Here is a 17,660-nt window from a genome sequence, read left to right as displayed (position 1 = left end):
ATTAAGTTAACAAGGAGGAGTAAAAGTGACCAGGAAGCAATAACTGGGAGGCCTGGGAGCACCTAAGAATATAGCTGGGATCTGGCGTTAGGAAGTAGAAAACGGGCTGCCGGGCTTTGCTTGTAAAATTCTGCCGTAAAGCCGAAGCAGCAGACAGCCCTCACCCCGTGCTGCCCATGGGGCCATGCTGGTGGTTACTGATGCCCACTGGCTTGTCAGGACCCCTGCACGCAACAAGGACATGGGGATAAACACAACCAAGCCCGGGGCTGCTCATGCTGCTTGCAGGATGATCCCGCAGAGACTGCAGTAACTGCAGGGAAGTGGGCAGCAAGATCAAGTGCAGGATGAACACAGCAATGATGCGTGTTTAAAAATACAAATCCTAAAGGCTAAGGCCAGAATAACGTCAGGGGAAAGAAAGGTTAAAATAATGAAAATAGGAACAAAGTACCAGAAAACAGATGAAAATTAATGATCTTCCTTAATACCTCTCACCTGAAAGCCTGTTGCAGGCTGAGTTCATATGGCATGGCACAGAGCTGGCTCTGAGCTCCGTGCAGCATGCCATGCCCCAAGGGCAGGGAGGAGCACAGCCAGTTCTGGCCCCCACGGCAGTACCTGTTTTACAACTTCACAGACACCACAAAGTCATCCATCTATACCTAAACCAGAATGACACTACATATTGTCCCTGATTTATTAGTAAATGACTAAGTAGTAACATTAAGCTTTTAGGAAAAGATTAACAACGCTGTGCAGCGGTAACCTGTCATCTTAATTTAAGTGAAAGCCGCTGAAAATGCTCAGTCTTTGTGAATGAACATGCAAAATTCTTTGCCTAATGGATGTGGAAATGGTATTAGATCCCTTTTGCATCAGGACATTAAAAGCACGTTAGTTGCTGTTTATCTGCTTGTTTGCAAGTTTTGCTGAGGTTTTGTTTGGCTTTAGTTTTATTGTGGAGAAGTGCAGGGAGATACTCTTGTCCATCTCCTCAAACCAGTGCTCCTATTTCAAGACTTAAATTGATATTTTTAGACTTTAGATTGATTTTTTTTTTTATTATTAAAGGAGATTTTAGTGATGCCAGGAAATTCCAAACCTTCCAAAGAAGTTAGCAGTTCAGCTGAGAACAACTGTGTCTATTTACCACCATTACAGCAAACAGATTCATTTTTCTTCTTCAGCTGAGAGGGATAGTGTTAACAGCCTTTTTTGTCCTCATTTACTTCTCTCAAGTATTTTAAATGGTACCTGCGGCCTAGGAGCTCACATAACCATCCCTGCTCCCTGCTGGCTGGCAGTGGTGCCCAGTGGGCATTTGCTAGCAAGCAATGTGCTGGTTTGCCAGCACCAAGTAGGTTTTGGTGATGTGTTGGTTGTGCTGCAACTTTGCTAGGAAGTGTGCTGAGTAGACTTGAATTCAGGGGCTTCTCTAAAGAAAATTTTCCATACCAAGGCTGGACAAAAATTGCTGTGCTGACATCCTTCCCCAGCAAGCAAGCATCAGTAAATGCCAGTGCAACCACATGCACTCGTGCAAGAGGGGTGTAAGCTCAGAAACCATGCTCAGGCACAAAATTCCAAGTCCAGTCAAGTGTTGTCCTAAAATCTCCTGCAAAACCAAGTAAGGGCAGAGAGCAAAAATATTCTGATAATGATTCAGCAACAAAATATTGTATGGATTGAATTAATATTACATCCTGGTCCAAAGCTCGGTAAAGTTGAAGCAAAATTCCTATTGATTTGGGTATGGATCAGATCAGCCTGTAAAGGGGTGTTGCAGAAGTGCCAGTATAATATACAGGCCGGCATATATTTTATGTGGAAGATAGTCTGAAGTCAACATTGCAATTTACAAATTCAGTAGAAGAACAGCTGGAAAAATAAATGTGTTTAGCTGGAATAGCACATCTATTTATTGAGCCTCCTCCCAAAGATAAGCACATATCAACAGTAGGATTGGTCTCTAAAAAACGGGGGAGAAGAGGAGGGGGATGATGGGGAATTCAGATTGATGTGCTACTTATTCCACAATAGTAATTCAATTAATGATTTTATAGACCCTGTGTTGTCTCTCGTTCTCAGTCATTCTCAGCCAAATGAAACACAGAAGCAAGCAATTAGCTCGGCTTGGCAGTGTGGTGGGGCTGCACCGGAGCGAGAGCCGCCTCCACTGCCTGTGGGAGTGAGCGGCGATGCGATGCAATGCGCAGCCCGGCCCCTGCCTCCTGCCACGCAGCCAAGCAGCTGCTCTTGTGCTCCCTGCTAGCAGCAGCAGCAAATGGCCTGGACAGCGACAGTGTGAATGAACCCTTGCTGCTCCAAGGGCAGCAAAACACTTTCTTTTACTCATTCATTTCCCTATTTTTTTATTTTTATTTTTATTTTTTTGCAGGGGAGGGACACTAACAGGAGCTTTTCATGCTCATCCTTTGCTCAGACTGATGACATAAGGAAATACTTGTGTGTGATTTCTGAGTTACGACTGAACTTTTGGTCAAAGATACAGCAAAGCCAGCATGTGAAACTTGAGCTGAATGTAAGTTCAATCCAGGAAATTGTTTAGGTACATGCCTAATTTTAACCAGTGAAATAGTCCTACTGCATTCACCTGAATTACTTGAGTGCTTGAAGATAAACATTTGCCAACATCAGCCCCCAAGCCCCCTGATCTGTGCTTCTCCAAGACCTGCATGGGGTTGGGGCTGGGCAAGCAAAGTGACGGTCTCCTGTAAATCGTGCTCCAAGTAGGTACTGGTCACACGTAGGCAGGTATCTCAGAGCAGTAAGTACCACACCAAAGGCAATCTCCATCCTTTTTCCAGTGTTCACCCCTCAGTCCTTGTCTTGCTGGGAAACAAATGTCTCCAAATGCCCACCATCCCTGACCTCAAGGGCGCTACATGCCCAAAGGCTGAGCACGTGCCCACGTGCCACCAGCGATGCCCATGCCATCGTGGTGGGACCAGGCTCGGTGTTGGGATGGGGGTGAAGCACCTCTGCGCAGCCAGGGCCCGTCCACATCACCGGTACCTGCTGCGGGGCACACTCGGTGCCTTTCTCCCTGTGCAGCCAAGCTACCTTTCTTCCAGGAGGCCAGCGGAGGTCTCTATATTTTATTCACATAATCCAGACCTTCAGTGTCAGTGCCTGAAACGAATTACTGTTTATATTAGAAACTTAGTTTAATAAATTAAGTCTGGTCTATGAACTGTCAAAGTCCTTATAGTCTGCAATTCATATAGAACAGATGCCTTTTCCATGACTCTTAACTAGAAGTGGCCAACTTGATTGCTTCCTTTTTGCCATTACTACATTCTGTAGGTTTAGTTATCTACTGCCTACAGAGAATTCAAAACAATTTGAAAGGGCATCTGGTATAAAGCACTCTCCAGGAAAAAAAAAAAAAAAAAATCTTTCCATATACAATAACTTTCTGTTTAGGTCAGAGAATTATTCAATAATTGGCACTTGTTTAACTAGACCATTCAGAATCAGTTTGATTTTGGTTTTCCAATTGTAGGTAGAGTTACAGAGCTTGTTCTTTCCAAACAAGCAGGTTTGTGAGTCCTAATTTCCAACATATTTGTGGCACCACTGTGATTAAGACTAACAACTAATTTTTGTACAAGTAACAAACACATATTTCAAAAGTGCCATAAATAATTCAGTGATTTTTCCCCAGATTGTTTATAAATTATAAATTTTCATTTACTCTGTCCTAGTTTTATATAATACTGATAAAAACGAAGAGCTAAAAGCAGTAGTTTAAATGAGGGATGGAAATCAGGGATGGGATGGTCAGAGCAGACCCCTCTCACTATGTTCCAGTTTCCCAGTCACCATCATCGGAAAGGCTGGACCTGCTAGCAGGGGCTGTTGTGAGTCTTGGCTTCCAATATTTATGTTTTGTGAAGCACTTTTAATGCACAAACAGTTGTCACATGAAAAGTTAATAATGAAGTGCATCCACGAGGATGAAAAGAAAGCGGGGCGAATGCTCTTTGCATCAGCAGTTGCACTTCCAGGTGTCTACAGTGATATTTTTCCTGTCTTGCTCCTTAAAATGTCTCACTGCTGGACCTCAACCTGACCCAGCCCTGGCTCTCCCCATGCACCCCCACCACGGCCAGCTCAGCCATTTTACGAGCTGGCATCCCAGGGCAGCACCATGGCCTGTGACCTCATTTTCCATGTCCAGAAGGTCCTCATTAAAAGTCACTGTGGTCCGTGCTTCATTTGGTGATGCTCATCACAGCTCAGGCTAGCTGTGTGGTGTCGCTGAGCACAGGCTGTGCTCAGCTAAAGTGCCACCAAGTGCCACTGTGATGCTACATGTGGTGCCCCCATCACTTGGATGTCCCTATGGGGCCCATTCTTCCTGGGGAGGCCACAGGCCAATTTAGGGGGAAGTTCTTTGTTTTGGTCCTGTCCCTCTCATGCAGCAGAAAGGGAGAATAAGATCAGAGAAAAAAGAGAAATTTCCATGCTGGAAGTACAGGTGCTGGTTTGCAACAACCAAGGGTCAGGCCTCCAAGCCTTAAAATCCTGAGCCAGTTACCCAGTGCAAGCGCCAAAAAGGCAATGTACTGGTGGCAGGCCAGAGGGGGCTGGGGCCTGCCAGGCACCCACAGGGTGTGCTTCGTGTCTGAAGGTGGGTCTGGGACCCCTGCAATGTGCGACGGGTTGGAAGCAGGGCCCAGCAGTGTCCAGACATGTTGCCCTTCTCCCATGGGGAGCCAGGCAGCGCTCACCTGTGTGAAAACTCCCCATTGTTACTGCTTTCTAATTAGTTGTGGCAACCGCGATGATAATGTCGCTCATTAGTCCCAAAAGCTGCTTCCTATGTGGAAAACTGAACCGCGCAAAGACAGTTATATATACATGTGTGTGTTTATAGTATGTATATGCATCATTCTGAATACATGTGCAAGTAATATGTACAAGTATAATTTTGCTTGTGCAGGAGAGAAACATCTCCATTACTGTGTTTGTGTAGAACCAAACACTTCAGCAAATACGTTTTGGTGGATATTTAAACACAGAGGAGATGGCAAGTAACAAGCAGCATTAGGGAACTCCAAGGCAAATGGCAAACATGTTGCGGAGTTGAACACAGCCTCTCTCAGAGCACAGTACGGAGACAAGCCAGGGCACGGGTTCAAGCACCTGGCTCAGTGGGATCGGGTTCACTAACATCAGCCAAGGTGTTGGGTCCTCACGGGAAGACTTTCTGCTCTACAAAACCGATTCTGTTACCTGCTCGAGCGTGCTGGGAGCAGATCAAAATGCTGCTTCCCAAAGCAGCAGCTTTCTCCTCTCATGCTTCTTCTCTTGGATTTCCAACTTGAATCCTTTCAGAAACCTCTTGCCACAGCCAGCTGTATTTTTCTTGGTGCTTTTAAGTTCATTTATTAATCTAAATATGTTGGGAGGTTGCTCTTTTTCACTTTGCACTCATCCTTTTCCTCCTGCGTAAATCACGCGATTCCAATCTGCTGTATACGCCTTTATCCCTTAAATTATTCTGTTCTCAAACTTTCTTCATGTCTGTAATCCTATTTTTTATTTGCTTGTCTTTTTTCGTCTGCTACCCTTTATTTTACTGTCTCTCCTCTTCACAATGCTCTAATTATCTTGACTTTCCACAGCCATTTTGCAAGCCACTGGCCAAGGCAATTTCAATATATTTGAGCTTGCCAAAGTATTCTTGGATGGGCCCTGCAATGGAATTATACTGTACTGAACCTAAATCCGACCCGCTGCTGCTCTGATTATAGCCCTGCCTGGTCTGTATTGAAAAACACAAGCACATTTAAAGAGACAGGTTTCCTATTATCTTAAGAGGCAGCTGTCATTCTCCACCACTCCTTCTTTTGTCTAATTACTTTAGTGAAATGGTGTCTGTCAAACCTGCTCTCAATGGTGATCTTTGCACCCCATTTCTGAAGCTGAAATGCCATTGTCCCAGAAAGCCTCAAGGTCTGTCACCGTCAAGTGCTTGCTGGGAGCCACGCCGTCACACAGCACCATTAAATAAAGCATTTTTTCAGCCAAATCCATGTGTGTCCAGTCTGCAGACCGCTGGGATCATATGGATTCTTCCCACTGGCTTCAGGGCTTCGGATCTTTCTCTATCTCTGTTTGCCCTAAAAAGCACCAGCTTCTAACTAACGCCCCATGGCATTGTCATCTGGACCATGGCTTTTCCTCTCACATCTTCTGCTTCCCAAAAATTAAAAGCTTCTGCATAGCCACTGACCTTAGGTGACTCCCCAGCTGCTCTCTGCCGTATCTCAGGACTTCTACTTTTTCATTCTTTCGCTCAGTTGGAGCCACCCATGCAGGGGGCTCAACAGAAGAAATTTGGAGAAGCATTTTGGGGATCCTAGGGAAAATGGGAGGCTTTTGTGATAATCCTAGAGCCCCTAACCCCGCAGTTCCCACACTCTGTGTTTGCTTCCTTGCCTCTATCCACACTGACAGCTTGTGACCCAGCATACTGTGGGAAACCGCTGGGAAAAAAACAGCAAAATCTGTGGATGGGCTGCAGGATGGTCCCTAAGACACCAGCCTCACTCGGTGGATGCCTGTGGCCCACAGCAGGGGAGGTGGCAGGCCCTGCATGACCAGAGCTCCCCTCTCAAGCTGCCCAGCCTCCTCATGGTAGGGTACAGACCATGTCCTGCAGCGGGCAGACCAGCACTGACCTGGTGTTTCACTTCTTGTGTCCCAAGCTATTTCATGAAAACAAAATCCCCAGATGCACTGAAGGTCTCTGCCTTCATTTTATTGTTGTTTTCCATCCTCGTTACCTCAGCGTACCTTACTCTCGGCCTCGCTGCACGTATGGCAAGCTCAGCTTCGTGTTTGCAGTCATGTGCTTGTCCCCCAGGGTGCAGTAGGAGGGCCAAACATCATGCAGGAGAAGATTAATGCAGTGATCCCTGCTGAGGAGCTGTGGTGGTTTGGTGCTCCCAGTGCTTGAGGCGTGCCTGGGAAGGCTGGGCAGCGAGCAGTGGGCTTTCTGAGAGCATTGTGGTGGTGTGCAGGTGGAGGTCAGTGGGCATGAATTTAGAAGCAAATGCACAACTTTGCAAGCCCACACATGCTAACAACAACCCCCGTCATGCTTATGGACAGGGTTTTGAGGCAGGTCGGTGCAAGGTGCCTGCACAGCAGGGCAGGCGACTGAGAAAGGCCACCAACCCTCTTCTGACACCCTGCTTTCTCCCGGGGCAAAACTGTTTCTGATGCTGCCCCACTGGCATCCCATCGTTGCTTCCCTTTCTGGAGGCCCTGGGGATTACTTGTGAGTCTACAGGCTTGCCATGAACTGGCCCACCAGCAGTACTTGGTGGCAGACCTCCAGCGCCCCCCTGTGAGCTTTGTGGCATCCACTCTCCATCCTTCTGCTTGCCCCCAGCTCCCCCGGCCACGACCAAAGCTGTAGGGACACCCTGGGTCCTGCCTTGGCCCCTTCTGCCCCCTGAAGCTGAGTCAGACCTTCTCCTCAGCGGCTTCCACCCACCCCCTGCACACCATGAGCCCTTCCCCGTGCTGCCTTCGCTCGAAGGCCCCCGGGTGCCTCGCACACAGAGGCTGTGTGTGCATTCCCACATACTCGCTTCAAGGTCTCCAGCGCTGGAGGAGCGGTGGCGTCAGCAGACCACAGGTGGCTCGGGTCCTCAGGTCCCCTTCTTTGTTCCTGGAAGCCTTGAAACTTTTCCCCAGGCGGGGGGTGAAGAGTCTGTTAATTTCACACTTCAAAATAATCTTTGCCCTCTATTTCTCATTCTCAGATACGATTGTGTTATCCAGGGAGGTGTTTTAGGGACTCGTGAACAAAGTGGGGCTTCTCCAGCTTTCTCATCCAGTGCTCCCATGACACTTTTATTTCCATTGACTCGAGGCTCTCCTTGCCATTCACAAGAGCCATACACAAAGCCCCATGGGGCTGCTGCCTGCCAGCTCCATGCTCAGAGGCAGGCGAGCACGTGCAAAATGTCGAAATCTTGGCAACACTAAGGGAAAAGGTTTTACCCGGCACTGAGGGGGTCAGGGCGCCGAGCACCTTCCCTGTGACTACTCTGAGATTCGGTTAAAAAACAACCTCAGCCAATCAAAGGTCTCCCCTCAGCTTGTTTCACACCACAGGTCTCGTGCACAAAGACTGGGAAAAAAAAAAAAAATTAGTCCCCTGAATTCTAGCATGTGTCTGCCTGTGCACATGGGATTGCCAGGAGTGGGACTCAAGCTGTTTTAAAAACTGACTTTTTCCACCAACGGGAAGATCTGTGCTGTGGTCAGGTAGCCAGCCGTGAAGGAGAGAGAGAGCCTTGGGCTGCGCTGGGCCCAGCATGAGGGGCACGGCTGGCTCTGCTGGGGAGGGGGCTTGCAGTGGGCTCGGGAAGCAACAGGATGTTTTAATCTTTCCCTGCAAAGTTTTGCACAAGAAATGGTGTTATGTTTGGCTTTGTAGAGCTGTCCTGTCTTGAAGAGCTGTTTTTCTTCTTGCCTGAGGGGGAAAACATGATATCAACCAGATTTGTTGAACGCTAGCAGTTTTCTGTGTTGTTGTTTGGATTGTAAACACTGCAGGTCATCAGCCCTCCGCTCTCACCACGCCTTCGCCAAGGTCCTGCAAGAGCAGCCCCTCTCCATCCTCAGGCTGAAGACGCTGCCAGGACAATGTTAATAAATGATTTCTCATCTGACCCAAAGCTGCAATGTCTCCTTCTGGCCCTGGACCTGCTGCCATGGTCTCCAGGGATGCTGAAGCATTTCCTGCTGGCACCACCGGCATTTTGGGCTGCTCCCCCCCAGGTTCTGCCCTCCCTGCTTGTGGCTGGGCATGTCCCCAGTGCATCCCCTCCTCGGTGGCTGGTCTTTGCTCCATCACAGCCCTACGTGGATGCCCACTCGCAGGGATGAGAACATCTTCCCAAGCACTGCAGCAGATAAAAAACACATGTGTTTTGAATTGTTTTTCCCCAGCTGCTTTTCAGCTCGCCTTTTCCCTCCAGCTGAATGGGGTTTGTTTATGTGCTGCCCAGGTTTCCCATTTCCTCCAGCCCTGGCGCTGTCCCCCGCCGATGCCCCCAGTGTCACCGCGGCTGGTCCCAGAGGGGCTGTGTGAGCCACCCCGGCCACAGGCACCCTGTGGCCCACCGAGCTTGGGCCTTGAACACACATCCCCAAGCCTGCACCCCAACTGGCATCCCCTGGCCATGCACTGGCAGCGCTCGCTGGGCCCGAAGTGCTCTCCAGCAGCCAAGATCGCAGCATGAGAGCCTCTTGGGAAGCAGGAGGGAGGCAGAGAGGCTTCACAGGGGAGGCAGCCGTCCTCTCTGCCACCGGCACATGAGGGAGAGGCCGACCTCACGCTGCTGTCCCATGCAGCATCCCACTGTCTGGGGCCGATCGCTTAGCTGAGCTTATTAACAGGAAATAATGTTTAGTTTTCTCTCCCCTGGGGTTTCAAAAAATGTTTTCCAAATATTGTTGTGTGCCATAAGGTCTTTCCCCACTGCCAGTCGCTCCTCCGGGGCTTGGATGGGAGTCACGAATTCTCTGGCAGGCAGCACAGCAAGCAGCCACTTCTGTCCCTGCCACCCATCGACCGGCCCCCATTGGGGAAGGGGTGGCACGTGTTTTCTCTCTTGCCTGTCTGCCAACCCTTCAGGGGCTCCTGCGGGGTGCAGGGCTGGAAATGCACCCGTAGGCACGTGCCGGCACTGCGGGGAGGGATGCGTGGTCCCTGTGGCCAGGACACCCCATCCCCAGTGTCTCCTCCTCTTTGGGGAAAACCCTGTCAGAACCACAAAGCACCCAGATTCTTTTCCCTACTGGTCTGCCCAGCTGCAGAGTGTCCTCATTAACCTGTCACAGGGAAGGTCCCGCTATAACCCACTTTGCCCCCTTGTTTTCCTTGGAGAGGCCACCGCTCCTGCGGTTGCTGACAAAGTTTCTTTGTAAGCATCCCACAGGCTGTCAGTGCCTCCATCCCTGGCCAGCGTGGAGGGCTATCACTAATGTGTATCATTCATCAAAGCAAAATTACATGTGTCCCAAAAAAGGACGGCGTGCAGACAAATTACAGCATGCGGCAAACTGCTTGCTTGCGGAGGAAAAAAAAAAATAAGTGTGCCATTTTCTTCCCCTCCCAGAGGTAGGTGTTTAATTCAATGTATTAGCAGAGAAATGTATTTATAGGTACTGGCCGGAGCAGACCCAATGTCAGAGGGGCACAGCGCCTGCTGCCTCCTGGCAGGGTCACACCACGCCGGGGGGCCCAGCAGCATCCCCCTTCCCCATGGGCACCGCTTGGAGGCAGTGGTCGCCTGTGCTGGTCCCAGTCCCCACTGGCTTTCAGCCACCCCCAGCCCACTGGGCCGCCCTGCTGACCGCGCCGTGGTGGGCTCTGGGCCTGTGCTTTGGTCTTTTGGATAGCCAGAGCCCCTCTGGTGCAGTTAATTGATTTTCATTAATCACAGTCTTCTCATCTACTTGTTTATGTTCTTCACTACTTCACAAATTTAATCTGACATATGATTTACAGATTTCAGAAATTAACCTTCCTTCAGCATTTCTGTTTCAATGTATCTTTATTTATTTATGTTCCTGTCAAGTGTGTTTCGATAGAAATGATTTCTGCTTTTGGCAAGCGAGCGAGCCTATTGTTTTACATGTAAACGTGCATTTTTGTCAATGGGGTAGAACACAAATGGCTAATTGTGGCTCCGGATGTCCTCACTCCAGTTAAGCAGTGCTCAGGTTTAAGGTGCCATGGGTGTCTGGGCAGCCTGGACCTGCAGCGAGCTGCTCCCCATGACTGGGCCAGCCTGTGTGCTGGGGCTGGGATGTCCCCCAGGCATCAGACCCTGCCTGGGGTCAAGTGTGGACATGGGGATGGGGTTCTGACAGCCGGTGCCGGCAGTAGTAGCCCAGGTGTCCCCTTCCCACACAGTCCCTTCACAGCCCTGGTCTCCACCAGTTCCTGGCAGGTGTCCCCAGGTGGGCACCCCTGCAACGTCCCACCAGGGGCTGCGGGGACAGCGGGAGAAGGGCTGGCCTCATGCTGCCAGCACTGTGGGGCGAAGCTCTGCCAGTTGGTTTGCCACAAAGGCCCACGCTCTTTGATCGACCAAACAGCAGTTGCCTCCAGGAATAGGGATTTTGTGTTTCTGAAGCAACAGTTAACCTGGCAATGACAGTATTTTCTTGCTTGCAGAGGAAGGTGTGTGCATTATTACTGAGGCACAGCAGAAATAAAGCTCCTTGGCTCACCCTGTATTCAAGAGCTATTGTCTAGGACAAAGCATCACGCAAAAAGCAGAAGTTTCTACTACAGCGGCTGTGGCAGACCTTGCAATGGAAATGAAAACAAACCCCGAGCAACTCTTTATCAGCATGAAAGAAAGAAAACAAAGGGGGAAAGAAGTGAGGGCACAATGCGCTGAGGATTAAAGGCAATTTTGGAGTGACCCCAAAATGATTGCCTCTGTTTCCCTTGGAGATGGCGGAGCTGGAGGCGGGAGGGCAGGCCGGCAGCAAGGGTCAGTAGGTGGCACAGCAATGCTGAAACCCATGGTGATGCCACCGTGGCAGTCACTGCAGGCAATTGCCAACCTGCCAGTGGGGCCTCCTGTACCCAGGTCAGATAACACGGAACACATTTTTCCAGAAATCATACTGAAGGGTAAATGCACTAAAGTGTAGCGTAGGTTTACCAACAGCGGTTGGTGTCAGGCTAATCTAATTTCCTCATGTAGCAAATCGTTTCTCTAAAGAAATTGAACTTGCTCCGCTCGGTACAACACCCTGTGGGAAATTGTCAGTGCAGGAGGAGCTGAGGGGAGCTGAAACGGGCACTGCAGGACAGCGAGGCAGCAAGCGGAGGGGCTCTGTGGGCTGCAGGGGGACACGCTGCCCGAGGGGCAGTTTCTCAGGAGCTGCTCTCCAGACCAGACCAATTCTTCATTTTAACTCTTTACCTTGCATAGGAGGCTGTAACATTCAGAGCACGTGCAGGGCAGCGCAGGGCCTGGTAGCTGGGTGTAATTGAGTGTGTAACTGAGCGGCCGTGCCGTGTGGCACTGAAGAGCCAGTAAAAGCAGGCACACCACGGGGAGCAGCACTGCTCCCTTCCACGTTGAGGTGACAGGGAAATTGCTCAGGACTCTGCCAGAACCACACAGCCCAACCTCGGGACAACCTCATTGCCCTCCTTCCTCCTATGCTGCTCTCACCGCATTACAGCCCCCAAAAGGCACAGCCTGCAATAATCAACCCAAAATAACCTGGGGACTGGCTTCCTGACCTCGCACCCTTCCTGCGAGCATCCCTTGCCCGCTCCTGCGTGGGCAGCAGCTGGTGCCCGTTGGCCCTGCCTGCACCAGCATCCCGCATCGCCGCCACACCAGCAGGGGGGAAGAGAGGCCGTGGCATGCAGGGGGCTGCCGGCCAAGCCTGGGTATCCTCAAAGGCCAGGACACTGTCTCACTGCCTGTGGGCACAGCCCCAGCCCACAGACTTCCCTGCATCAGCTGTACATCCGCGTGGGCAGGGAAGGGTTTCTATTCCTGCCTGGTGGAGCCACTGGCGCTTGCCCATACTGTAAACAAAGGCAGCGCTCTGAAAGCCAGCAGACACGAAAGATGTAATTTAGTTTCTTAATAGCCTCACTGAGGCTATTTTGGCATACGTGCTGGGATGGCAGCACGGCCATGCTCACCAGCCCAGCTGGCAACCAGCTCACTCCCAGGACACACTCGTGTCTGGAGACCTTCGCAGCCTTCATCTACCTCGGTCACAGTTACCTCGCCCAGACAATCCGCAGCAGCATGTCGTGGCCCTCCGACAGCCTCACAAGAGGCAATTGGAGGGACTGTGGAGGTGCTGAAAAATATTTTGCAGCCTCCAGTACAAGAGATCTTGTGCTTCTTGGATGTGCATGCAAGGTCTTGGCCTCTCCTAGCTGCTCCAAGCACTGTGTAAGGGCCAGTGATGCTGTGAATAGGAAAATGTACACCTGGGAAGTTTGGAGGACTTTGGTCCTCACATGGGTAACCATTTTTTTTTAACCATTCACCTTGTGGCTCCAAAACTAAGCCTGGAAAGCTGAAGCTGAGCTGTAGCATAGCCTGCAGAAAGCTATCCTACCTGGGGTATGGCCCAGTCAGCAGGACCGCAAGGAGACAGCAGTGATACCATTGGTGCTCTCTAGGCCTGTTGTGTCATTTCCTAGAGGGTTTGGTTTTGGGTTCCCAGGTGCTGCAAGGTCACAGCACCAAGCACAACCAGTATGTGCTGGTGTTTAATTTCCTCCCGAAGTGCCGCAGCAGCACCGGTGGGTGAATGAGCTGCACAGCTTGCAGTCTGCAGAGGGGGATGGGGCAACTGGGACTCAAAAAGCAGACCAGATATTAATTGCTGCCTCTAATCTTTTATGGAAAGGAAAGATTCTCTTTATGACCACCTGGCTGCTCTTAAAAGGTAGCCAAAAGGGACATATTTCTGACTGCGCCTTCTGCCCCAACATGCTAGAACCAGTGCATTGCACTGTAGACCAAAGCCAAGCTAACACAAACATCTCCAGAAATGCGGCACTTTGCTTTGCCCCTGTAAATGCTGATGTCTGTGCCCTGTCCTGGGGTGCAACGGGATATGGGGCATGTCCCCATCACCACTCAGCCTAGGCATGTGCCCCATGCCCCTTGGCAGGCTGAGGAGCCAAGAAGTGTCCCCAGAGGAGCCCAACCCACACCTGCAAGCACTTAGGTCCTTGAATAGGAAGCCTATGGAGATTCAAACCTAAGGTGAAAACCTGCTGTCATTGCACCTTTTAAGCTTCAGGTCCCCGAAGCACTTGTTTAGATGACACAAAGCCATTTCCCTGGCACATACAGCTGCCTGTGCACGCGCAGACTCATTCAAAACCCAAAGCCCTACTCTGAATTAAATTGTCATCCTCCCACTTGCAGGGATGCGTTAGCACTGACTGTATAACATCAGCTTGGATCCCTGTATAGCATATGAATATGCCTTTCAAATTGTGTATTCTGCCCTGCAGCATTTATCTCATATTTTGATCAAGATTTTTTTCAGCTAAGATGCTCACTATTCTATTCAACTGGCTTGATGCTTTATGCACTTCTAATTTAGGGTTCATTTGTGACTTTCCAGCTCTGCGTTCGTTTGGTAACAGTTTGTTCACTTGCTAATATGTTCTCAAACCATACGTTATAATGGATCTTTGCAATGGTTAAAGATAGTGACAAAAGGGATTTTTTTCCCGTTCCATAACATGTAGATTTAGCAGTTTATATTTCTGAAGGAGATCTTAATCACCCTTTTAATTCTCCTTTTGAACAAAAAACCTGCTATTTATCTTCAGAAGTGAAGACAAGGTTCTGGGGCAATTCTGAGAGTAGGGTATAATAAAGCACTTTGATTAATTAAAATAAAATATCATGTTGGCCAGAAAAATTTGCCTCAATACAACACTCCAAAATTAGCAGAGAATTGATGCCTGCCACGGAGCAGTAGGCTGAGGCACGGTGGTTAAAAATACTGCCTCATTTTCTGTAATTCACCCAATGTTGCCTTCAAGTTTCTCATGGGCTGAGTTCACAGCAAACCTTAGCAATGAAGAAATAACCTCTCCGAGGCCAGGAGGGGATAGGGGCGAGAGGAAGAGGCCAGGAGGACGCAGTGGATCACACTGCTGCTCTGGAGTTTGACACTGGGAAGGCGAGTGCTCAGCCCTTTCTGGCAGCAGGCAGATCTCTCCCTAGATTCAAACAAATGGCAAGCCTCCCATTGACTTCGAGTGAGAAAAATATTGCATCCTTTCATGTGCAGTAGGAGTAATCATTAAAAGAAGCATATGGTTTTTAGGTGGTGTACAGTCACATAGGAACTACCCATGGTGTCTTTCTCCTTGGCCGGGGCAAACCGCACAGGTTGAGTCGCCAATCGAAGGGCACCAAATCTCAGGAAAAAATAAAGCTCCCTTTCCATTGTGTGCTTACAATGGCAGCGCTACCTTTTTATTTTCTCATAAAGAAAACTCAGACCGCCCTGCAATTAGCAGCGAAACCATGAATACTTTCTTCGTTAACCACAAATGGTTCTTTTCGCGAGGAGCGGGCTCACATATGTTCTAAATATGTTCAGTTTCATTAGGCGGAGACGCGCTGCGGATCTGCTGTTTTATTCAGGAAGGAAAACAAGCGCTGCATATGTGCAGCAGAAGTTTTCGGGGACGAGAAGGACTCGAGGCGCTCGTGGAGCCCTGGTAATTCTGGGGCTTGCCCAGACCAGGTGCGAGAGTCCCAGCTCGTGGCTCCCTGGTCACTGGGGTTGGACACACACGGCACGGTGGCAGTGCCACCAGAAAGGTGCCCACGGAAAGATGCCCTCAGAAAGGTGCCCGTGGAAAGGTGCCCGCCGCAGCGCTGCTGCAACGGGACGGGGCAGCAAAGCACCAGCAAACAGCGCCCTGTTCCCTGAGCCCCCCACAGTGCTGTAGGAAAGCAGTCTGCTATTCCTTGTGGATGGTATCAAGCCAGCGTGGAGAGGTTTGGTTTTAATGCCCGATATTTAGCTGAGGAGCCCTTGTAAAGCACCAAATCAAATCAACCAGCATGAGCTGCCTGGGCTGGAACAACCAGCAATCAATACCTATCACACTGTCTGCAGCGATGCCATTCATTTTTCCTCCCAAAAAAAACTGGTTGTGATATTAATAACGTCTTTAGCTGTGCATGGCTTGCTCCGTAATCCTTGCGCCATGCTGCGGTGCAATCTTCACCTTGCTCCGTGGAGCCCGGGACACCCAGAGACAACAGCGGAGGCTCAGGAAGCATGGAGTTAAATAAGTTTGTGTTTCTCTCCATCTGAACAATTGGAATCAGCAGTTTGCATTATTTTAAAAATGAATGCCTGGAATCAGCAATTTTCTGTTTCCTCTTTTTTTTTTTTTTTTTTTTTTAAGATCTTGAGGGTTTTTTTTATTTAAAGTGGAAAACTACATTAAGTGCAAGGCACTCAACAAAGAAGCAGTCATAAAGCCTAAGTATTCTTAGAGTTATAAAATATGTCCGTTGTGGCAATTCTACTGCCAACAATGAAGTTTTAAGCATTAATATGCCTTCATTGCAGTTTTAATGCCTTAATATTGACTCTATAGCTCTTTTGGGTAATTTTGCTTTCTCTGGTACTTGAAAGGTGATGATGTCAGCGTTCTTTGCACTGATTCATATGCAGGTTGATGAAGCTGAGTTATTTATTGAGTTCCATTATATTTTCTATAAACATTAGTTCTCAATAAACAGAGACATTTAGCCGAGGGTTTATTTATTAAATAGGTACTGTACAGATGGTTTTGCCACACATGATGTGCTGCAGAGGATATTACTCAGGAATAATCAGCTGTGTTATAGCTTGGCTAAATTAATAAGATGATAATGATGAAATTGATGCTTTTGAGCTAGGCTTGGTAAATGGTTTTTGCATAAACAAACTGATAAATTTGAGAAGCAATTACTTGCTTGTCAAAGATAAAAACACAACAGGGCCCATTTATAGTTAGGTCCTATTTATTTTTAAAGATTGTACCAGATTTTATGTTTAATACGCTGCAATTAAAAAAATAATACTTAAATGAAGAATAATAAAAAACTAACTTTCTGAGCTCTCCTTCAAATTTGAAGATGCAGCATTGCTTGGTTAGACATCAAGTAAACTTTTTTCAAGGCTTTCACTACATCCAGAAAAAATATAATTGTTTTATGAAAGATGCTGCCCAGAGTGGTGCGAGGCAGACTCTGGCAGCCTTTTCTGCGGCAGTACTTGCTCTAAAATTAAGCTGTGTTTCACATAGAGGAACACAGCCTCCAGTTCGCTGCTTGATGTGGGTTTCGCCACAGCGATTGCACGCAAGAGCAGGGATGCACGCGGCTGCTCCCCACGCACACCAGCTCCATGCAGCTCCCCACTCAGATAAGCTGCACGTCTGAGCGTGTGTGTTCGTATACATACACACAATCGTTTGACTCGTCTCCTAACAAGCACAAGTGTGTTGTGTAGTTTTATATACTGGCCAGAGCAGTCTGTTGGTGTTTATTTAGAGTAGGTTTATTTAGAAAAGCCAGCGGCCAACTCGCACGTGCCCTCACAAGCTGCTGACACCAGCCATGTTCCCGGGCTGATTGCAGCACTTCTTGGGGATGATGGCCAGGGCTTTCACCCCAGGGCCCGCGAGCAGGGGTTTGGGAGCACATGGTCATTTGAACATGCATTTGGACTTGTGACGTACCTGCAAGGTGGGTGCTGTCACCCTTGGTTTCCAGAGGAGGGGACAACATGAGCCCAAAAAGGATGCTGGCTAGCCCGAGGCTCTGCACCAGAGCCCTGCCCCAAGTGCTGCCACTACTGATTTATTTTGCGTTACTGGGTAATAATCCCTGCAGTCATCAGCTCTGGTGACTTTAGTTCCTTCTGACCCTGGAAATCACTGTGCCACTGTAATGGGCTCAACGGCCTGTCCTTTTCACCAGCTCCATCTTCTGCAAGTGCATATCCTTGCAGGGCTGCTCGAAGTGGGCTATACCTCAACAGAGGCGTGGTATGGCCAAATGTGGCTGTCC

This window comes from Anas platyrhynchos, chromosome 7 (genome assembly GCF_047663525.1).
Source record: "Anas platyrhynchos isolate ZD024472 breed Pekin duck chromosome 7, IASCAAS_PekinDuck_T2T, whole genome shotgun sequence".
Classification (NCBI taxonomy): domain Eukaryota; kingdom Metazoa; phylum Chordata; class Aves; order Anseriformes; family Anatidae; genus Anas; species Anas platyrhynchos.
This window is presented reverse-complemented; position numbering follows the sequence as displayed.